The sequence below is a fragment of the Perognathus longimembris genome, chromosome 20 (genome assembly GCF_023159225.1).
Source record: "Perognathus longimembris pacificus isolate PPM17 chromosome 20, ASM2315922v1, whole genome shotgun sequence".
In the NCBI taxonomy this organism is placed as follows: Eukaryota; Metazoa; Chordata; class Mammalia; order Rodentia; family Heteromyidae; genus Perognathus; species Perognathus longimembris.
The window spans coordinates 7195836-7202773 of record NC_063180.1 but is presented as its reverse complement, the minus strand read 5'-3'; the positions used below and the strand labels follow the sequence as shown (position 1 = coordinate 7202773).

The 6938-nt window shown below is 40.9% G+C and overlaps 1 pseudogene; it reads right to left on the bottom strand.

Annotated features, from left to right (window-relative positions):
* Positions 1-5152: 5152 nt before the first annotated feature.
* LOC125368419 lies at positions 5153-6613 on the bottom strand (annotated as a pseudogene).
* Between the last annotated feature and the right edge of the window lie 325 nt (positions 6614-6938).

The following is a 6938-nucleotide window of genomic DNA, read 5'->3' as shown; positions in this document are numbered from 1 at the left end:
TCTTAAACTATGTGACTCATAATTTCTTGTCAATTGTGCATGCTCAGAGCATCTTTCCCCTTGAGAGCATCTTCTTATAATGTGGGTACTAAGGAGGAGGGCTTACAGAGAGAGGCTCTGCTCCCTGCCTCTGGGACATTTACCTAGGGCTTGGCTGCTGCAAACTTGGCTGTAATTTCCTACTTATCCAAAAGGACTGAGAAGCTTGTCTTTTCCTTTGGAAAAAGACAGCTCACATGTATGCAGAGGATTATAGCTTCCTAGTGGTATCAAGGTGAGATTTCTATTTGATTCTTCAGTTGTTGTTTTTTTTTTTTTGTGGATTGCTCCTGATTCTCACATAGAAATATTGGCTTGATGCTTACCAGTTATAAAATTGGCTCATTCTTTGTTGAGAGGATACACCATTGGCTGGAGATAAAGTTATCTCTCTCTTTCTCTCTCTTTCTCCAATCATGTTGCTCTGTTTTTTCCCCAGCAACAATAAACACTTGTTGGAGAACTAATGTTCAATGACTTTACACTGAGCACCTGCTTGATCTGTTCTGGGTGCTGTGCTAGGATGACAGAGGCCTGGAGAGATTGTCTTCACAAGCTCAGCTCCATGCACAAATTGCAAGTAGTAGGATTCCACCCTTTGGAAACTCCAGGGGGATGACTGAGACTGTTGCTCAAGAGACATCAGTGTCACCACATATTAAATAAATCTTTTATTATTTTATTTATAAGCAAAAGCAGAATGTAGAGTGGGTACATGGCAAACTGTAGTAAAGCCTACGAGAACACACAATAAGGGACAGATCAAGCCTAGTGGATCCAAACATCAGTTGATTCCTGTCAGTCCCATGTATGCCAGTCAAATGCATATGAATATCAACAACTGTATAAAGATTTGTTTGACAGCTTTGTTGACAACTGCTGCTTCTGCCTATCCATCTTCCATTGCTCCTTCTGATATAAGACCTGTACCAGCCCCACTTTCAGGTCACAGGAGGAAAGTTCTTGGTTGGGGCTTTCATTAGGAGTCTATTGAACACAAGATCTAGACCTGAGCAGTGAGAATCACCACCTACCAACCAACTAACCACAGAGTTCAGGTATGAGCATATGACTGAGCCTAAGCCAGTAGGAGTAGCACCAACAAACCATATGTGTTATCATTATCCTCAAACTAATAGCAACTATGGTGATCTTTTCCATGACATGGGGAGATCCTGGCAGAGAAAAAAACAGCTTGCACTGAAAATAGATGGAGAGAAGCAACAAAACCTCAATACTAACATCCAGCACCTCAATATAGTCAAGCTGAAGCCTGCCACCCCCACCCCACTTCTCTCTCTCTCTCAATATCTCTCTCTCTCTCTCTCTCTCTCTCTCTCTCTCTCACACACACACACACACACACACATCTCATCTCAACAATTTGAATCCATTTCCATCCTGATGACTGGAAGAACCCTGAATTGCCCCTGAGGAAGTAAGACTTCCTAGAGGAAATGCTATATGCACTCAGGGTCTGGTTTGGGAGAGTGGGAACAGGGAGAGCACTGGGGACAGAGAAATTGGCTATCTTTGGGTGTCTGATTCTAAGGTCTTCACCAAATGACCATACAAGAGTAGAGAATGTCCTCTGCCTCTTTAGGAATGGAATAAACCACACACTGAGACCCGTCTACCCTTGAATATCAGCTTTCCTGAGAGCAGAGCTAATGTATTATTGATGAACCATGAATAATAGGGTAAGTGATTTCCTATTCAGTCCCAAAGTACAAAGGTGTAACACTGACATTTTAATGAGGTTTTTATGATCCAGGCTCACTGTTTATACTCTGAGAACATGGAGGGCTTTCTCAAGAAAACAGTCTTTTTCTTTACTTTTCATATTTTCCTTCTCTATTTGTTAGCATCCTCTTAAATACAGATATGAAACATTGTAGTTAAAGCAGCAAATAAAAGGGAACAAATAAAGCTTTATCTGAAGGACAGTGTTGCCTACAAGGCCTTATCTCCACTGGATAGAGCCTAGAAAGATCAGGTATACTTTAGTCTCCTAAAGGTCTCCCCATTTCTTCCCAGTCAGACATTTGGCATAAAGCAAAGGATGGATTCAAGTCCTGACTTAGCTATCCATTAACCTCATGACCTTGGCAAGTTACTTGAGCCCGCTCCTCAGCCTCAGTTTCCTGTAATAGGGAAATTAATACTCTTCTCTCAACATTAACATGAAGTTGAGAATAATTCAATACACTGTCCAAAACTTGTTCAGACTCTCACCTGACAGCTCTGGTATTAACCACGACACTAACCATGTGGCACTACCTATAACAGATGGCTGCCTCCAGTGGAAGCCCTCGATGGCAGGGAATGGAACATGCCTTCTCTGCTATATCATGTCTGAATTCTTATCCCAGAAACACACTTTATTTTGGTGCCACCACTGGGGCTTGAATCAGGGCTTTGAGCTCTTGCTTGGCTTTTTTGCTCAAGACTGGTACCATTTGAGCCACAGCTCCACTTCCATCTTTTTGCGAGTCAGTTGGAGGTAAGAGTTTAATGAATTGTTTAACAAAATGAATACCAGGAAATAGAAATGTGTTTTGGTGGTAAAGTAAAGGGTGACACACAAATGGAGAGAGGGAGGACAAGTGAGCAAATGCAGTCATTAAACTTAATGTACACCAAATTATGTAACAAAGTTAGAGATCAAAGGGGATATGAGGGAGAACAAAGGAAGAGGTGATATTAATCAAGACACTCATAAGTTGAGTAACCTCTTTATACAACTAGGCTGGCTTCTAATCATGATCCTCAGGTTTCAGCCTCCTGTGTAGGTAGGATTACAGCCAACAGCACCAGGCAAACTTCTTTTATTTTTACAATAAATAATTGTTTCAAGTAGTCTGGTTGGAAATAATTTGCTATGGAACAATAGATAGTAAGTGCAGTATGTTGATTTTTTATTAGCTTACCTTAGTTGTGTGAGGGTTCTGTTGTAATATTTCCTTACATGTACACAATGTATCCCATCACCCTCCCCCCTCTATTGATCTCTCCATTCCACTCTCTCCTTCCTAAAACAATTTCCGTATTCTATTTTTATACATGCAAACAGCTGCTTCACGCATATTCATTCCCATTCACCTCCTTGTTAGCCCTCCCTCTCCCACCAGCACCCGTCCCTCAGAACAGAGTCTCTTCCACTTTGCTCTCCATCGGCTTTCCATTTTTTTTTTTTTTGGCCAGTCCTGGGCCTTGGACCTCAGGGCCTGAGCACTGTCCCTGGCTTCTTCCCGCTCAAGGCTAGCACTCTGCCACTTGAGCCACAGCGCCGCTTCTGGCCGTTTTCTGTATATGTGGTGCTGGGGAATCGAACCTAGGGCCTCGTGTATCTGAGGCAGGCACTCTTGCCACTAGGCTATATCCCCAGCCCCGGCTTTCCATTTTTTAATGTGTATTAATTGCATCAAGAGCCTCTACCATGGGTTTTCAGATATGCATATACTAAACTTTGCACAGAACAGCCATCTCTACTTGTTTCTCAAACTGGGAGCTTCTCTACTAGTTTCCCAAACCCCTGTTGGTCAACAGCTTTTATTGAGCCTTCTATTATGTGTGCACGTCCTGGGGCTTGAACTCAAGGTTTAGGCACTGTCACTAAGTGTTTTTTGTGAGGCTAGCACTCTGGCCAGCAACCAGCCCTGAAAATGTGTTAGAAGGTTTTGGGTTTTATGCTCTGTATAATGTGAAACCACTGAGGAGGTTCAAATGAGAAAATTAATAGCTCCTCCTGTTCTACTGAAGCTTGTAACAAGCTACGGTGTCTGTGCCTGTATGGTCACACTTGGTTCATTGCATCTGCTTGGTGGAACTGGGCCACCTTTGAGTCCTGCTCATCATGAATGCTAAGTGTAGAATATACATATAAGTGAACTAAGTAACTGTTGACCTGAAAGCCATAACTGTAGGACACTCATTGGTTCCATGAGTCTCTAACTTTAATGCACCAATGAATCTACTGGAAAATCTTATTAATAAACCATTTTCAATTCAATCAATCTTGGGTAGTCTGAAATCCCACATTCATAGCCAGCTCACAATGGTCTCAGCTCACATTTCCAGTAATGATGATTTAGAAATTATGGTCTATCAGATGTTTTCAGCAGCAAGGAGGAGATAATGGAACAGCAATACTAAACAACCGAAAGTGAATTAACGCCCTGCAAGCCAGGGGTCTTCTTTTTGTTTCCTTGTTTTTCTCTCCCTGACACCACCTTTGCCTTAATGCGAGAACTCTTCATCATTTCTAATGGCTGTGGCAGTTGAAGAAACTGTTTGCAGACATTATACAGTCCAGAGAGTCAAAGATCTTGTCTTTTTTTTTTTTTTTTTTTTTTTAGAATTTGACAATGAAGTGTCTTTTTATTCTCTTGCTCTGAAAACTTGCATGGAGAAATTAAACCAAGGAAAGTAATAAAAACGTATAGGTCTCAGGGGTTTCAAAGGAAAAACAATAAAATCAGGTATTCACTAATATGCTCAGACATTGCACACTTAGTGGTCCTGTATCAAAAATTAAGAATAGTTTCTAAAAGGATGGGGAAAACATCCACTACCCTTTAAAAATTTAAACAGAGGGCAGCAGACATGCTTTACACTCCAAAACTATGGAAGCAGTCAGTCTCAAATGTAATCAGGGTAAATGTAGAATGGAGATGGTTCTAAATACAGCTAGAATTCAGCAAATCTTAAACACACCAAAATCATGATTACATTGAAAGAAAATGCACAAAAACCAAATAGGGATTTTGAGAATTTTTTTTCACTTGAAGGTAATCTTAATGCTATTAAATTCACAAATATGCTAATTTAAATACCCAATCCTATGTATCTAAAACACACAATGCATACATACAAGTATCTATTCTCTCCACATGTCAGCGCCCATTCATATCATGGTTTGGAAATGAGGAGAATAGATTCCCCTTAAATTGCGAGTCAGTAAGGTGTTTCTTTACAGTTAACTTTAGCAAAATTCATACAAAATAGTAATTAACAATGATCTTTACTTGTTAACTCACGAGGAAACACCTTCAAAACTGCATTTTGGTAAAGTTTCTGTACTAAAATGTAGAAAAACTGAACTACACAAATATTGAAAAGTTAAAAATTCCTTAATTTTTTATTCCTGGTACCACTACCACAATTTACAGGGCAATATACCTGATGTAATGAAAAGAAAAAGAAAAAGACAAAGCTACAACAGATAAAAGACCTCAGGAATGTACATCTAATTGACACTACATTGCATTAATCAATAGCTGCACTTTTTGCAAACTGTGGCTATGACAGTCCTGAACAAGAAGGGTTTCCTGTTTAAGCTGCAGTAACTTTTCTGACTATGGATCATCGTTCCTTCTGTGGCAGATTTTTACAGTTCCTCTAATGCATTTGGGACGACTGTCTCAAAGTAACCTGCAGCTTTCCTGACAACTCCTCGCTCTCTCTCCTGCTAAGAACTGTAGCCCTTTTTCTGTCGTTTTTAAAACCTTCTGCTACCATATCCACCACTTCCACCACCAGATCCATAACCACCACCATATGGACTGCCAGAGCTTCTTCCACCAAAACTGCCCCCCTTCATGGGTCCATAATTTGACTGCTGTTGTCCACTGTAATTTCCAAAATCATTATAGTTTCCACCACCACCCTAGTTACCACCACCAAAATTTCCTCCTTCATTGTAACCATCATAACCTCCTACTCCACCACCATATCCACCACCTTGGTTTCCATAACCTGGTCCACCACTACCATAACCTCCTCTACTACTATAACCAGGACCACCGCCATAGTTGCCACCATCACCTCCAAATCCATTGTATCCACCATCGCCTCCTCCATAGCTACCTCTGCTGCCACCACCTCCACCACCATAGCCTCCTCTTCCACCAAAGTTTCCACCATGTCCAAAATTACCTCCACCACCTCCAAAGTTTCCTCCACGACCCATAAAGTTGCCAGATCCACCTCCACGACCTCTTTGTGATCCAGCAGACTGCATCTCTTGTTTAGAAAGAGCCTTTTTCACTTCACAATTATGCCCATTAATAGTGTGGTATTTCTGAACAACAATTTTATCAACTGTATCATGATCATCAAAAGTTACAAAAGCAAATCCTCTCTTTTGTCCACTCTGCCTGTCTTCCATAACCTCTATGGTTTCAATCTTGCCGTATTTTTCAAAGTAGTCTCTCAAATTATATTCTTTTGTATCTTCTTTAATACCACCAACAAAAATTTTCTTCACTGTTAGATGGGCTCCTGGCTTCACAGAATCCTCTCTAGAAACTGCTCTCTTTGGTTCTACAACACGTCCATCAACTTTGTGGGGTCTAGCACACATGGCTGCATCCACCTCTTCAACACAAGAGTAAGTCACAAAACCAAAGCCCCTGGAACGTTTTGTCTGAGGATCTCTCATTACCACACAATCTGTGAGTGTGCCCCATTTCTCAAAATGTTCTCTTAAACTATCATCTGTAGTTTCAAAGCTCAGACCACCAATAAACAGCTTCCACAGCTGCTCTGGTTCCTTTGGATCGTGGCCCTCCATTTTGAGACTGGACTCACCTCTTCCAACTCGGGTTCAATATGGGACCGAGAGGAAGAAAAGATCTTGTTTTTAAGTGTGACTTTCTTAGCAGAGAGAAAACTTTCCCCAGAGATCTCTAGAATCCTTTCTCTTGTCTCCTGTGGCTAGAATTGAGTTATACACCCAATGCTAAGTCACTCAAGCATCCTGTGCTTGGCCTAGATTAATTGATCTACTGAACTACTGCTAGAACTAAGAGCTTGAGAAGATTTAGTAAATATGAGGATCTATTAGAAAGATAGTAGAAATAGGCTACCAATAGTGACCACCTATTATGATATTCTAT